This window comes from Oncorhynchus mykiss, chromosome 5, assembly GCF_013265735.2.
Source record: "Oncorhynchus mykiss isolate Arlee chromosome 5, USDA_OmykA_1.1, whole genome shotgun sequence".
Classification (NCBI taxonomy): domain Eukaryota; kingdom Metazoa; phylum Chordata; class Actinopteri; order Salmoniformes; family Salmonidae; genus Oncorhynchus; species Oncorhynchus mykiss.
The window spans coordinates 23,008,758-23,025,591 of NC_048569.1; positions in this window are offsets into that span (position 1 = coordinate 23,008,758).

Below are 16,834 nucleotides of genomic sequence, written 5' to 3' on the forward strand. Positions count from 1 at the left end.
GCCAGTGTTCTGTTCAGGAGAGAGAGATTTTGGAGGTAGGGATTGCTGAGAGAGATTTTGCTGAGGTCATTGCTGAGCGATTGTTTGTGATAGAGAGTTTTTGCTAGAGGTTGATTTTGCTGGGAGTTCATTGCTGAGAGTGGGTATGTTCTGAGTTTGTTGCTCAGATTTAGCTTATTTGATGTCCTTTGTTTGAAATTGTTTAATATTCTGTTTCATTTGTTCCCAGGGGGGAAAGGGGAAGGCACCTTGGGAGTGCTTAGGCAAGAGGCCCGCGGGCATACATATACCCGTAGTATATTCATTGTCTAGGTACACTAGGTAAGACCTGGGCGGACCACTCCCTGTATTTTGGTTAGGGCACCAGGTGGTGCTAAATTAGGTAAGTAGTGGGTAGGCAGGTAAGATAGGAGAGGGGGGGCTTTGAGATTTACTTTCTTTGCTTTGGTTCCGTCCAGCCCCTTTTCCCCATATTACCGTGTAAAGAAATAAAGTCCTTGTAAACGGTATCACATTCTGTCTGTGTCATCCTTACTCGCACCTACAGCCCATACCTCTTTCGCATCACAGAGTTTAGTGGTAGCAGGGTGTTGCGTTCCCTCTTCATAGAGGCGTGCGTAACATAATGGGGGCTCATCCGGGATATTTCCATTAAACCCACCGGACCCTGCTGCTCTGAGCTCTCTGTGGTTAGTGATTGAGGTGTGATGGTAGGTTGTGAGTTTGGATGACTTGTTTAGTTAGTGTGTTCAGTAGACTGCATTGTATAAGATGGCTGCCTCAGCCATCTCCAAGTTTTTTGAAGCTCCCTCTATTGATTGTTTGGGTAGGTTTCGTAAAGTAGACCTTAAAGCTATAGCTGACCATTATGGATTTGTTGTCCCTGAGAAAGCCCTAAAGGCTGAGCTTTTGGTGCTAGTCAGGGAGGGTTTAGTGAGAGAACGCATTCTCTCATTTCAAGGAGAGGAGACGGGTAGACCTTCCGATGCCAAGTCGGAGGACAAGGCGGAGGAAGGGGTTCCTCGTACCCCTTTTACATTGCCCCGATTCGATCCTTTATCTTCTGCTTCGGGTCGTTCAGATGGAACTGCTAGGCTGAAGGTGAGGCTGGCTCGGTTAGAAATGGAGCAAAAAGATAAAGAGAGACAGATGAATTTTGAACTTGAAATTAGGAAAATAGAAGCTGATAAGGAGGTGAGGATCCGACAACTGGAGCTAGACGCTCGCTCCAGTGCGACTCTACAAGCTGCTCATCATCAAACCCACTTCGATGTGAGTAAAAACATAGCTTTAGTCCCTCCATTCCGAGAGTCGGAAGTTGATTCTTATTTCTCTGCGTTTGAGCGTGTAGCCGCTGCGCTGCATTGGCCACTCGCGGTTTGGCCGCTCCTGTTACAATGTAAATTGTCTGGGAAAGCCCAGGAAGTAGTAGCTGCTCTCTCCCTGGAAGACAGTTTACACTACGATACAGTTAAAACTACCATGTTGCGGGCTTATGAGTTGGTGCCTGAAGCTTATAGACAGCGCTTCAGGAACCACAAACTCTCTCAACGTACTTTTGTTGAATTTGCTAGGGACAAAGAGTCTCTGTTTAGTCGCTGGTGTTCAGCCAGCAAAGTTAACACCTTTGCTGATATTAAGGAGTTGATGCTGTTGGAGGACTTTAAAGGCAACCTCCCAGATAGAATTGTAGTTCATTTAAATGAACAAAGTGGCGACATTGGCCCAAGCAGCAGTGTTGGCAGATGAGTACGCTTTGACACACAAGACTGTCTTTGGTGCTCCGCGTTTTGAAGGCCGGACGATTACGTCATCAGTGCCTCGTTCAGGTCGCTTTTCCTCTGACAACCCTAAGCCTTTTCATGAAATCCGTGAATGTTTTTACTGTCACCAAAAGGGTCACGTGATTGCGGACTGCCCAGTTTTGAAAAATAAACCGAAACAGTCCCAGTTACCGTCCCCAAAAATGAAAAGTTTGGGTTTAGTCAAGTCTTTGGCTTGTCCATTGGATCGAGTTGTTGATTCAGCATTTGAGAAACCGGATCCTGTCTATGCTCCGTTTATCTCTACCGGTTATGTTTCCTTAACAGGAGAACAAGCTGATCAAAAGCCTATCCAAATCCTACGAGACACTGGGGCGGCGCAGTCAGTAATCATTACTGATGCTTTACCCTGGTCTTCTGAAACGTATTGTGGCTCGCATGTCATATTACAGGGGATAGAGACAAAAACCGTACCTGTACCATTACACTGGGTCCACTTAGTGTCAGACTTGGTATCAGGACGTTTCCGTGTTGGTGTAGTATCTACACTCCCAGTAAAAGGAGTCACATTGCTACTAGGGAATGATATTGCTGGTGGTAATGTCATTCCTGTGTTAGAGGTAGTAGACAATCCAGAAATCAGAACTACAGATGAGAAATTGGTTCAAGCATTTCCACATGTTTTTCCTGCTTGTGTGTTAACGAGGGCACAATCTCGCAAGCTAGGAGATGTGGTGGATTTGGCAAGTTCTATTTTTGAGAATGTTGAGGTAGAAGACAATGCCCCGAGTATGCCTTCTGCAAAGCCGACAGTTTTTACCCCCGTAAAAACTAAGGCAGGGGAAAACGAAATTGTGCCCCAATTACATGACATTCTTTTGTCTGTCACCCCTGAGAAGGTGATTGAATGTCAAAAAGAAGACACCAGTCTTCGCAAGTGTTTTGCTTCGGTAATTTCCATTGAGGAAGCTAAAACTAGAGAGACCGCCTACTTTATGGAAGCAGGAGTTTTGATGCGTAAATGGGCATCTCATGACACCATTAATGACTGGAGTGAAGTGTGTCAAGTGGTTGTTCCTACACCGTTCCGACAGCAGGTGCTGTCACTCGCCCATGACCAGGCGTGGTCTGGACACTTGGGGATCACAAAGACTTATAACCGGGTCCTTCGTCATTTCTTCTGGCCAGGTTTGAAGTCTGACGTGGTCCAATTTTGTAAAACATGTCACATATGTCAACTCACTGGGAAAGTGAATCAAACAGTTCCACGAGCGCCACTCTGCCCGATTCCTGTGGTGGGGGAACCGTTTGAAAGAGTGATAATTGATTGTGTAGGTCCATTGCCGAAAACCAGGTCAGGTAACCAGTTCCTACTAACAATAATGTGCAGTGCTACTCGATACCCAGAGGCTATTCCTCTCCGTACTATAACGGCTAAGACTGTGGTGAAGGCACTAGTGAAGTTCTTCTCTACGTTTGGACTCCCTAAAATAATCCAAACTGATCAGGGATCCAACTTCATGTCTAAACTGTTTTCAAATGTGTTAAAGACATTGTGTATTTCCCATCAGGTCTCTAGTCCGTATCATCCAGAGAGTCAAGGGGCTCTAGAACGCTGGCATCAGACGCTGAAGACAATGCTACGCAAGTATTGTATGGATACCAGTACTGATTGGGATGAGGGGGTGCCCTTTGTCCTATTTGCTATAAGGGAAACGATACAAGAGTCCTTAGGGTTCAGCCCTGCTGACCTTGTGTTTGGACACACCCCACGTGGTCCGCTTAAAGTTTTGAAGGAGCATATCTTATCTCCTACACCCAGTAGCGCCCCTAAAAATGTGTTGGAATATGTCAGTAAGATGCGGGAGAGACTGCACGCCGCATGTGCGTTAGCCCAAAAGTCTCTCTCCTCGTCTCAAAAACGCATGAAGTTGCATTATGACAAAAAGGCTGTTGGCTGTTCATTTTCACCTGGGGATCAAGTTTTAGTTTTGTTGCCAATCCCTGGCTCATCTCTGTCAGCACGTTTTTCTGGACCATATCTGGTGGAAAAGGAAAATCAATGACACCAATTATGTGATAAAGACACCAGATCGAAGGCGTTCTTCCCGTGTGTGTCATGTTAACATGCTGAAAACGTATTATGTGCGCGATTCTCCCGACAGCTCCTCAAGTAAGCCGGTCCAGCCCGCCGTCTCCAGTGTGGCTGCGGTGGTGCTGAAGCCTGGCTGGGACCTAGATGAGGATAAGGAGGACGGGTTGGAGTTACGCCATACGTTACAGCAAGGTGAACGCCTATGTAATTCAGAGATGCTGAAGAAGTTACCCTCTCAAATGGAACGTTTGAGAACGTTATCTATTGATAAACAGTTTTCTCAGTGTTTCAGGACATTCCAAGTGTGAAGGGCTCGGCGAATGTGGTTGCTGATGCTCTATCACAGGTTTACTAACTGGGGAAGCGATGGCTTTCGTTATTGCAAAACTAGGTTTGCAATTTTTGTGGTGGGCGTGTTACGTTCCCCAGTTTATGTGTTGTAGTTTGTGTATTTGCATGTGTTTATTTCAGGAAATGGCTTCCTGAAATCCCTCAAGCAGCTGATTGGTCGACTCCAGGGCTAATTGGAGAGCTGACCCCGCCCCCTCGTCAAGACACAGCTGTCTCCAATTATACATTCATTCTGAAGCTATATAAAAGCCAGTGTTCTGTTCAGGAGAGAGAGATTTTGGAGGTAGGGATTGCTGAGAGATTTTGCTAGAGAGATTTTGCTGAGCTCATTGCTGAGCGATTGTTTGTGATAGAGAGTTTTTGCTAGAGGTTGATTTTGCTGGGAGTTCATTGCTGAGAGTGGGTATGTTCTGAGTTTGTTGCTCAGATTTAGCTTATTTGATGTCCTTTGTTAGTTTGAAATTGTTTAATATTCTGTTTCATTTGTTCCCAGGGGGGAAAGGGGAAGCACCTTGGGAGTGCTTAGGCAAGAGGCCCGCGGGCATACATATACCCGTAGTATATTCATTGTCTAGGTACACTAGGTAAGACCTGGGTGGACCACTCCCTGTATTTTGGTTAGGGCACCAGGTGGTGCTAAATTAGGTAAGTAGTGGGTAGGCAGGTAAGATAGGAGAGGGGGGGCTTTGAGATTTACTTTCTTTGCTTTGGTTCCGTCCAGCCCCTTTTCCCCATATTACCGTGTAAAGAAATAAAGTCCTTGTAAACGGTACCACATTCTGTCTGTGTCATCCTTACTCGCACCTACAGCCCATACCTCTTTCGCATCACAGAGAGTTTAGTGGTAGCAGGGTGTTGCGTTCCCTCTTCATAGAGGCGTGCGTAACACTGAGCAACAAACTCACAGAACATACCAACTTCCCAGCAATGAACTCCCAGCAAATCAACCTCTAGCAAAAATCTCTCTCACAATCAATCACTCTGCAATGACCTCAGCAAAATCTCTCTCAGCAATCCCTACCTCCAAATCTCTCTCGCAAAATCTCTCAGCAATCCCTACCTCCAAAATCTCTCTTCCAAAATCTCTCTTCCAAAATCTCTCTTCCAAAATCTCTCTTCCAAAATCTCTCTTCCAAAATCTCTCTTCCAAAATCTCTCTTCCAAAATCTCTCTTCCAAAATCTCTCTTCCAAAATCTCTCTTCCAAAATCTCTCTTCCAAAATCTCTCTTCCAAAATCTCTCTTCCAAAATCTCTCTTCCAAAATCTCTCTCAGCAATCCCTACCTCCAAATCTCTCCCTCCTGAACAGAACACTGGCTTTTATATAGCTTCTGAATGAATGTGTAACTGGAGACAGCTGTGTCTTGACGAGGGGGCGGGGTCAGCTCTCCAATTAGCCCTGGAGTTGACCAATCAGCTGCTTGAGGGATTTCAGGAAGCCATTTCCTGAAATAAAACAAATGCAAATACACAAACTACAACACATAAACTGGGGAACGTAACAACAGCCCTTGCTGACTCTGCCTGGCCAGTTCCCCTCTCTCCACGGATTCTCTGCCTCTAACCCTATTACGGGGGCTGAATCACTGGCTTATTGGTGCTTTTCCATGCCGTCCCTAGGAAGGGTGCATCACGTAAGTGGGTTGAGTCACTGACGTGATCTTCCTGTCCGGGTTGGCTCCCCCCTCAGGTTCGTGCCGTGGGGGAGATCTTCGTGGGCTATACTCGGCCTTGTCTCAGGGTAGTAAGTTGATGCTTGAAGATATCCCTCTAGTGGTGTTGGGGCTTTGGCAAAGTAGGTGGGGTTATATCCTGCCTGTTTGGCCCTGCCACAGTGTCTCCCAACCCTTCCTGTCTCAGCCTCCAGTATTTAGGCTGCAATAGTTTGTGTCGCAGGCCTAGGGTCAGTCTGTTATATCTAGAGTATTTCTCCTGTCTTATCTGGTGTCCTGTGTGAATTTAAGTATGCTCCCTCTAATTCTCTCTCTTTCTCTTTTTCCTCTCTCTCTCTTTCTCTTTTTCCTCTCTCTCTTTCTCTCGGAGGACCTAAGCCCTAGGACCATACCTCAGTACTTCCTGGCCTGGTGACTACTTGCTGTCCCCAGTCCACCTGGTCATGCTGCTGCTCCAGGTTCAACTGTTCTGCCTGCAGCTATGGAACCCTGACCTGTTCAATGGACGTGCTACCTTGTCCCAGACCTGCTTTTTTGGACTCTCTCTCTACCGCACCTGCTGTCTCTAACTCTGAATGATCGGCTATGAAAAGCCAACTGAAATTTTTTTTATTTATTTTTTTTATTTTACCTTTATTTAACCAGGCAAGTCAGTTAAGAACAAATTCTTATTTTCAATGACGGCCTGGGAACAGTGGGTTAACTGCCTGTTCAGGGGCAGAACGACAGATTTGTACCTTGTCAGCTCGGGGGTTTGAACTCGCAACCTTCCGGTTACTAGTCCAACGCTCTAACCACTAGGCTACCCTGCCGCCCCATGTACTCCTGAAATGTACTCCTGAGGTGCTGACCTGTTGTACCCTCTACAACCACTGTGATTATTATTATCTGACCCTGCTGGTCACCTATGAACGTTTGAAAATCTTGGCCATGTACTGTTATTATCTCCACCCGGCACAGCCAGAAGAGGACTGGCCACCCCACATAGCCTGGTTCCTCTCTAGGTTTCTTCCTAGGTTCCGGCCTTTCTAGGGAGTTTTTCCTAGCCACCGTGCTTCTGCATCTGCATTGCTTGCTGTTTGGGGTTTTAGGCTGGGTTTCTGTACAGCACTTTGCTAAGTCGGCAGATGTAAAAAGGGTTTATAAATATATTTGATTGATTGATGATAATACAGTCATAGTAAGTACATTTTTCCTCAATAAAGTAGCTATCAGCAACGTCAGAACAAGTAAGGGGGAAAAAAGTCAAGTGCAAGTGTCAGGTCATGAAATACTTTTTAAAAATTGCCCACATGAAAAAATATTACAGTATATTATGGTTTAAATACTATAGAAGTCCCTGTATGTGTTTTTGCAGACTTTATTGTAGCATTCACTGTTTTCACTGTTTTTGCGAACCAAAGAATATTGTAGTATTTACTGTAGTCTTGCAGACATGACTATAGTATTTACAGTTTTCTATAGTATAAATGCTGTAGCTAATTTTCCCCTAACTGCAGACGCTCTCTAGCAGTTGGAGGACTAAATTACCTCAGGCTTAACATTTAAATGGACTGGAAAACAACAGTAATTTTTGCGACTAAATACACCCTTCTGGCTAGCTGACCACCGATTTTCATTACAATTTATGTAGGTTAAGATAGCTTTTATTTGTTACTCTAATAACCTATGTATATACATTTTGTGGGACACATCATTTAATATCCAACTTTTAACCTCTGAAATATAGCTAACGGATTTACTAATGTTGCTAGCTTAGTTGCTAAATGTTGATAGAACTGCTTAGTAACCAAAAAGGAAAGAAATTGTAAGTGTTAGATGATACATATAATGAAAAGGATAATGGCACCGGAGGGGATGGCTCCTAACCAACTGTTTTTTTTTGTGTTTCTTCACATTGTTCGTAACTTATTTTGTCCATAATGTTGCTTCTACTGTCTCTTATGACTGAAAAGAGCTTCTGGATATCAGAACAGTGATTACCTCAAACTGGAAAAACCAGGCCCAAATCCCCGTCAATAGCGTGACGAAAAGACGGAAATAAACGGGGCGGAGATCGGGGTGCCTTGTGAGAATTTGTCGGCGAGTTGGTAACCCTCCTTTACCATCTGTTCTATTGGCCAACATGCAATCACTGGAGAATTGACTGGATGATCTCCGTTGGAGACTATCCTACCAACGGGACATTAAACACTGTAATATCTTATGTTTCACCGAGTCGTGGCTGGACGGCGACACGGATAACATACAGTTGGCTGGGTTTTCAGTGCATCGGCAGGACAGAGCAGCTTACATCTGGTAAGACGAGGGGTGGTGGTGTGTGTCTATTTGTCAATAACAGCTGGTGCGTGATGTGAAATATTTCTCTTACACCACATTGCACGCAGGTCCTGCAGCCACTGGTCGCGGCATACTTTTGCCCTTTAAAGGCCCACTCCAAGGTAGCTGGAGTCCTCAGCCATTTTCACCACTCCTGGTATACAAATCACAATTTGCCAGAATATTCAGCTACCCGTACCAGCGTTGCAAGGACATGCGCTATGTGGTGGAAGGGTTTAAGAAGTGGGGCCTCTACCCTATTGACCCTTCATCCATTGAAGGGTCCCGTTTAATGCTGCTGAAACTCCTCACCACCGCCAGTGCCTCCCAGTTTGAAACCCCTGTAGGAGCTGCTGGATCCCCCATCTGCCGAAGAAGGCCATGTGCCTGCTCTCTCGGCCACACCATCGTCGGCCCCTCATCCCTACCACTACTAACACCAGCTCCTCCAAGCCATTGTCTGCGGTTTCGTCCACCACCACCATGATAAACATCAGCCCCACGTCTGTCGCCACTGAAGCGGCCTCCTCTGGACCAACTGCCTCCTCAGTCTGCTCTGGTCACACCACCACAGCAGCCTCCTCTGGACCAACTGCCTCCTCAGTCTGCTCTGGTCACACCACCACAGCAGCCTCCTCTGGACCAACTGCCTCCTCAGTCTGCTCTGGTCACACCACCACAGCAGCCTCCTCTGGACCAACTGCCTCCTCAGTCTGCTCTGGTCACACCACCACAGCAGCCTCCTCTGGACCAACTGCCTCCTCAGTCTGCTCTGGTTACACCACCACAGTAGCCTCCTCTGGACCAACTGCCTCCTCAGGCTGCTCTGGTCACACCACCACAGCAGCCTCATCTGGTGTCCCTGCCTCTTGCAATTTGAATACAGCCACCTCCACTGTTTATGTATTTTATAAAACTGCTATATTTAACTAATTATGTTTTTTCTCTCTTAACATATCTACAGTCCATAGCACCAGCCCACAAGGCATGTCCACCTCCTACATATATACTGGACCGTACACACTACCCTCTGTAGCGGCTTACAGTTGGATGCCGAGCAGCTACCATACCAGGCGGTGATGCAACCGGTCAGGATGCTCTCGATGGTGCAGCTGTAGAACTTTTTGAGGACCTGGGTACCCATGCCAAATCTTTTCAGTCTCCTGTGGGGGAAAAGGCGTTGTCGTGCCCTCTTCACAACTGTCTTGGTGTGTTTGGACCATGATCGTTTGTTGGTGATGTGGCCCCTTCGATGTTAATGGGGGCATGTTCAGACTATAGTCCACAATCAGCTCCTTTGTCTTGCTCACATTGAGGGAGAGGTTGTTGTCCTGGTACCACACTGCCAGGTCCCTGACCTCCTCCCTATAGGCGGTCTCATCATTGTCGGTGATCATGCCTACCACAGTTGTGTTGTCAGCAAACTAAATGATGGTGTTGGAGTTGTGCTTGGCAACGCAGTCGTGTGTGAACAGGGAGTACAGGACGGGACTAAGCACGCACCCCTGAGGGGCCCCTGGTGTGATTTTATACATATTTAAACCTGAGACATCTGTCACTGCAGTAATTGACACCATATCTGAATATGGTAACCTGTCAGGGTACAACATTAACGTGGATAAATATATGGCTTTACCTTTGAATATCCCCTCTACAATCAACTTAGAAACAATATCTCCATTCCAATGGACTGAAACAGGCTTAAAATACATGAGCATATGTTACTCCAAATCTTAAAGACCTGTTCACTTCAAATTATTTGCCTTTGCTCACAAAGATTAAACAGGACCTGGTTAACTGGTCTACCCTACCAAACTCCTGTCGTCAGGATGAATATCTTTCCTCGGCTAAATGAGTGTATTGGACTGGAAGACGAAGGGTGTTGCTGACCTTATGCCTTTCATTTCTCAGGACACTCTTAAAATTGTTCCAACAGATAAAAACTGAGTTTGACTTACCCAACAAATATATTTTTTAATTAAGTACCTACAACTTAGACACTTCATAGAGGGTCAGAAGAAAGTCGATAAACTACGTTTTCAAATTACAGAAGTTAAAAACAATTTATGAATCCTATTGTTCGCAGAGGTTTATTCTCCAACTTATATTCTATTTTGTTGATCAGAAGTGCCTCATTCATTCACGTGTTGAGACATATTTGGGAGAGAGACATTGGAGATGCATTCGGTGAGGAAGAATGAATGGGCTTCTATCTACGAAAGGGTCTAACCCAAATTCACCTCCGTCAGCATACAATAACTAAATATTTTAATAGAACCTACTTTACACCTGTCCGCCTTCACAGAATGTGTTCCAATGCATCACATTCATGTTTCAAATGTAAACAGTAGACTTGCACCTTCATGCATGTTTTTTGGCACTGTAGCAGAATCCAGTCTTATTGGAATGATATTAATTTACACATCCAGAAAATATTGGGTAGACAATTAGCTTTTTCACCAAATTTATATTGGCTCTACTTTGATTGTAACGTTGTGTTTGACCCTGACTCTGAACATCTGTTCAATACCCTTGTTTACTTAACCAAAAAATGTATATTGTTATTATGGTCCACACCTGAAGTACCACACTGTTTGTATTCGGTCATGTTTCCAGTCACCTTGCCTTGGTTAAAAGCAGTGGTTTGCACTTTCAGTTTCGCGCGAATGCTGCCATCGATTCATGGTTTCTGGTTGGGGAATGTTTTAATAGTTGCTGTGAATACAACATCGCCAATGCACTTGCTAATGAACTCTCTCACCGAATCAGCGTATTCGTCAATGTTGTTGTTTGACGCAATGCGGAACATATCCCAATCCACGTGATCGAAGCAATCTTGAAGTGTGGAATCAGATTGGTCGGACCAGCTTTGAACAGACCTGAGCGCAGGAGCTTCCTGTTTTAGCCTCTGTCTATAGGCAGGGAGCAACAAAATGGAGTCGTGGCCAGCTTTTCCGAAAGGAGGGCGGGGGAGGGCCTTATATGCGTCGCGGAAGTTAGAATAACAATGATCCAGGGTTTTACCAGCCCTGGTAGCACAATCGAAATGCTGATAGAATTTAGGGAGTCTTGTTTTCAGATTAGCCTTGTTAAAATCCCCAGCTACAATGAATGCAGCCTCAGGATATGTGTTTCCAGTTTACATAGAGTCAAATAAAGTTAGTTCAGGGCCGTCGATGTGTCTGCTTGGGGGGAAATATATGCGGCTGTTATTACAATCGAAGAGAATTCTCTTGGTAGATAATGCGGCCGACATTTGATTGTGAGGAATTCTAAGTCAGGTGAACAGAAGGACTTGAGTTCCTGTATGTTGTTATGATCACACCCCGTCTTGTTAATCATAATCGCCCTTCTTCTTACCAGAAAGATGTTTGTTTCTGTCGGCGCGATGCGTGAAGAAACCAGCTGGCTGTACCGACTCCGGTAGCGTGTCTCGAGTGAGTCATGTTTCTGTGAAGCAAAGAACGTTACAGTCTCTTATGTCTCTCTGGAATGCTACCCTTGCTCCGATTTCATCAACCTTGTTGTCAAGTGACTGGACATTGGCGAGTAGTATGCTCGGGAGCGGTGCGCGATGTGCCCGTCTCCGGAGCCTGACCAGAAGACCGCTTCGTCTGCCCCTTTTACGTCGTCGTTGTTTTGGTTCGCCGGCTGGGATCCGATCCATTGTCTTGGGTGGTGGGCAAAACAGAGGATCTGCTCCGGGAAAGTCGTATTCCTGGTCGTAATGATGGTGAGTTGACGTTGCTCTTACATCCAGTAGTTCCTCCCGACTGTATGTAATAAAACCTAAGATTATCTGGGGTACCAATGTAATAAATAACACGTTAAAAAACAAAATACTCCATAGTTTCCTAGGAACGCGAAGCGAGGCGGCCATCTCTGTCGGCGCCGGAAGTACAAGGCTCTCCAGAGGGTAGTGAGGTCTGCACAACGCATCACCGGGGGCAAATACCTGCCCTCCAGGACACCCGATGTCACAGGAAGGCCATAAAGATCATCAAGGACAACAACCACCCGAGCCACTGCCTGTTCACCTCGCTATCATCCAGAAGGCGAAGTCAGTACAGGTGCATCAAAGCAGGGACCGAGAGACTGAAAAACAGCTTCTATCTCAAGGCCATCAGAATGTTAAACAGCCACCACAATGTTAAACAGCCACCACTAACATTGAGTGGCTGCTGCCATACATGTAAAAAATGTATCACTAGCCACTTTAAACAATGCCACTTAATATAATGTTTACATACCCTACATTACTCATCTCATATGTATATACTGTACTCTATACCATCTACTGTATCTTGCCTATGCCGTTCTCATTCATATATCTTTATGTACATATTCTTCATTCCTTTACACTTGTGTCTATAAGGTAGCTGTTGTGAAATTGTTAGGTTAGATTACTCGTTGGTTATTACTGCATTGTCAGAACTAGAAGCACAAGCATTTCGCTACACTCGCATTAACATCTGCTAACCATATAAAATGTTATTTGATTTGCGAGAATGTGGCTTTCTCAAGCTACTGCTATCCTACCTCTAGAGTATCTTACCTTTGATTTACACCAGAAGTCCTGATACATTTTGGAAAATCTGGTCTCCATTGTGGTCCTATGTAGAAAACATCTCATAAATGCCCCATGTTATAATTGTGATGTTTGTATTTTTGTCTATATTTTCTCAATTTTATGGCTGCCTTTTTGTATAATGTTTTGCTGTATCCTTATTCCTTTTATTGTACTTAGTCTGTGTGGTGCACTTTGTTTGCTTGTCTATGCAACCCCTGTTAAAATAAAATAACAGTCTAATAAAAATATAACTACAAAAAATAATAATGATATGTACCCACTGATTCTTGAAAAATACAATTTATATATTCATCATGCGCTCAGTTCAACTTTCAGACCCCATCAGAATGCAAAATATTAGCATGTTATAATTTTGATATAATGGATGATCAGTCCTTGCATCCAAAGCTCTGTCTATGAATTTGAGAGTGGTAGCTTATCAATTCTCTAGCCCCATCCCTCAGCCTTTTAACAAACCAGGGGTGGGGAGCCGGCTTTGTTATTATTTCTAATGCTGATTGCCGCTTTAAGCATCACGGTGGCCGTACCAGATATATCGTTATTTACGATCCAATGTTTTAAAGTGTTTCCCAAACAAGCACGTAGAGCGACAGCTAAGAGCGTCGTCGGGGGCATGTTCGGTTTTCCACATGACGGGGGAGCTGTCCAGTTCCCTGGTGCTAAAATTGATGCCGCTTGCATCAAACACGACATTTCAGACTAGTTTCTATTAATGAAAATGAATAATGCCATAATCTACAGACTAACTATATATATTTGAATTTTCCGAACTGGTTTTCATTGGGAAGGCAGGTCATGCATTTTTATCAAAGCAATCACTTTTGCACGTGAAAACAGATAATTCTACTCTTTACTCCAAAGAATCCTACTCATTACTCCACACGCTTAATAAACACTAAACAAAAATATAAACTCAACATGTAAAGTGTTGGTCCCATGTTTCATGAGCTGAAGTAAAAGATCCCAGAAATTGCATATGAAGAAGATGATTAAACAGCATGATTACACAAGTGCACCTTGTGCTGGGGACAATAAAAGGCCACTCTAAAATTTGCATTTTTGTCACACAACACAATGCCACAGATGGCTCAAGTTTTGAGGGAGCATGCAATTGGCATGCTGACTGCAGGAATGTCCACCAGATCCATTGCCAGAGAATTGAATGTTAATTTCTCTACCAACATCGTTTTAGAGAATTTTGGCAGTAGGTCCAACCGGCCTCAAAACGGTAGACAACATGTAATCACGCCAGCCCAGGTTATTACTGCATTGTCAGAACTAGAAGCACAAGCATTTCGCTACACTCGCATTAACATCTGCTAACCATATAAAATGTTATTTGATTTGCGAGAATGTGGCTTTCTCAAGCTACTGCTATCCTACCTCTAGAGTATCTTACCTTTGATTTACACCAGAAGTCCTGATACATTTTGGAAAATCTGGTCTCCATTGTGGTCCTATGTAGAAAACCTCTCATAAATGCCCCATGTTATAATTGTGATGTTTGTATTTTTGTCTATATTTTCTCAATTGGCAGTAGGTCCAACCGGCCTCAAAACGGTAGACAACATGTAATCACGCCAGCCCAGGACCTCCACATCCTGCTTCTTCACCTGGGTGATTGTGTGAGACCAGCCATCCAGACAGCTGATGAAACTGTGGGTTTGCACAACTGAAGAATTTCTGCACAAACTGTCAGAAACCGTCTCAGGGAAGCTCATCTGCGTGCTCGTAGTTCTCACCAGGGTCTTGACCTGACTATAGTTTGGCGTCGTAACTGACTTCAGTGGGCAAATGCTCACCTTTGATGACCAATGACATGCTGCAGAAGTGTGCTCTTTACGGATGAATCCTGGTTTCAACTGTACTGGGCAGATGGCAGACTGGGTGTTGTGTGTGTGGAAAGCATGTGGGCAAGCTGTCCCAGTTCTTCCATGGCCTGCATACTCAGTGTAAAGTCCTGGGTGTCGTGAATGTGGAGTCAGGCTCAGGGAAACAGAGAGTTCAGTATAGTGCTCTTTTAATGCACACACGGTGAAAACACGGCTACCCACTAAACACTGGGTGCTTAAAACAAAATGCCCCAGATACGGGGAAACAAAAATATAACAGCACCATACACTAACATACAACAGCACGTTCGTCTCTAACCAACACCAGGGTTACAATATTCATTCCCGCACAAAGAAACGGGCGGGCCGGCTGACTAATAAAGCCCAACTAATTACAAACTTAAAACAGGTGCTATCAATAAACATATAAGGAGGGGGGGGGAAGAAATCAGTGGCAGCTAGTAGACCGGCGACGACGACCGCCGAGCGCCACCCCCGAACGGGAAGGGGAGCCACCTTCGGTCGGACTAGTGACACTCACCAGACATGACACCCTTTGAGCATGGTTGGGATGCTCTGGATTGGCGGGTACGACAGTGTGTTCCAGTTACTGCAATATCCAGCAACTTTGCACAGCCATTGAAGAGGAGGGGAACAACATTCCACAGGCCCCAATCAACAGCCTGATCAACTCTCTGAGAAGGAGATGTGTCACACCAGATACTGACTGGTTTTCTGACCCACGCCTCTGAATAATGGCGCCGAAGGAGATGGCCGCTGTTTTACGATCCCGTAACCAATTGTGCTGCTGTGTATGTTTTTTCACATTATTTGTAACTTATTTAGTACATAATGTTTCTGCCACCGTGTCTTATGACCGAAAAGAGCTTCTTGACATTATGACAGCGATTACTCACCCCGTACTGGAGGAAATCTTCTATTTCAATGAGTCGGACGGGAAGGATTTACTCCAGACACCCGACAAAGGGCCTCATCCCCGTCATTCGCAGGAGGAAAAGACAGAGGTATTGTGGACGACGGTCCGAGTGTCTTATAAGGATCCGTCACTGAGAGGGTGACCTTTAGTGACCTTTAGCCAATCTCCTGTTTGCCAACTTGCAATCAATCGATAATAAAATAGATGAACTACAAGCACGTGTATTCTACCAACGGGACATTAAAAACTGTAATATCTCATGTTTCACCGAGTCGTGACTGAACAACGACATGATTAACATACAGCTGGCAGGTTTTAAGCTTTTTCGGCAGGATAGCACAGCAGCCTATGGTAAGACAAGGGGGGACGGCCTATGCATATTTGTAAACCGCAGCTGGTGCACGAAATCTAAGGAAGCCTCAAGGTTTTGCTTGCCTAAGGTAGAGTATCTCACGATAAGCTGGAGACCTCACTATTTCTCAAGAGAGTTTGCATAGATATTTTTTCGTAGCTGTCTATATCCCACCACAGACTGATTCTGGCACTAAGACCGCACTGAATGAGCTGTATACGGCCATAAGAAAACAGGAAAATGCTCATCCAGAGGCAGCGCTCCTATTGGCTGGGGACTTCAATGCAGGGAAACTCAAATCAGTTTTACCTCATTTCTATCAGCATGTTAAATGTGCAACCAGAGGGATAAAACACACAGAGATGCATACAAAGTTCTCTCTCGCCCTCCATTTGGCAAATCTGACCATAATTCTATCCTGATTCCTGCTTACAAGCTAAAACTAAAGCAGGAAGCACCAGTGACTCGGTCTATAAAAAAAATGGTCAGATGAAGCAGAAGCTAAGCTACAGGACTGTTTTGCTATCACAGACTGGAATATGTTCTGGGATTCTTCCGATGGCATTGAGGAGTACACCCACCACATCAGTCACTGGCTTCGTCAATAAGTGCATCGATGAGGTCGTCCCGACAGTGACCGTATGTACATACCACAACCAGAAGCCATGGATTACAGGCAACAGCCGCACTGAGCTGAAGGGTAGAGCTGCTGCTTTCAAGGAGTGGGACTGTAACCCGGAAGTCGATAAGAAATCCCGCTATGCCTTCACACAAACCATCAAACAGGCAAAGCGTCAATACAGGCCTAAGATTTAATCATACTACACCGGCTCCGACACTCGTCGGATGAGGCAGGACTTGCAAACTATTACAGACTACAAAGGGAAGCACAGCCACGAGCTGTCCAGTGACACAAACCTA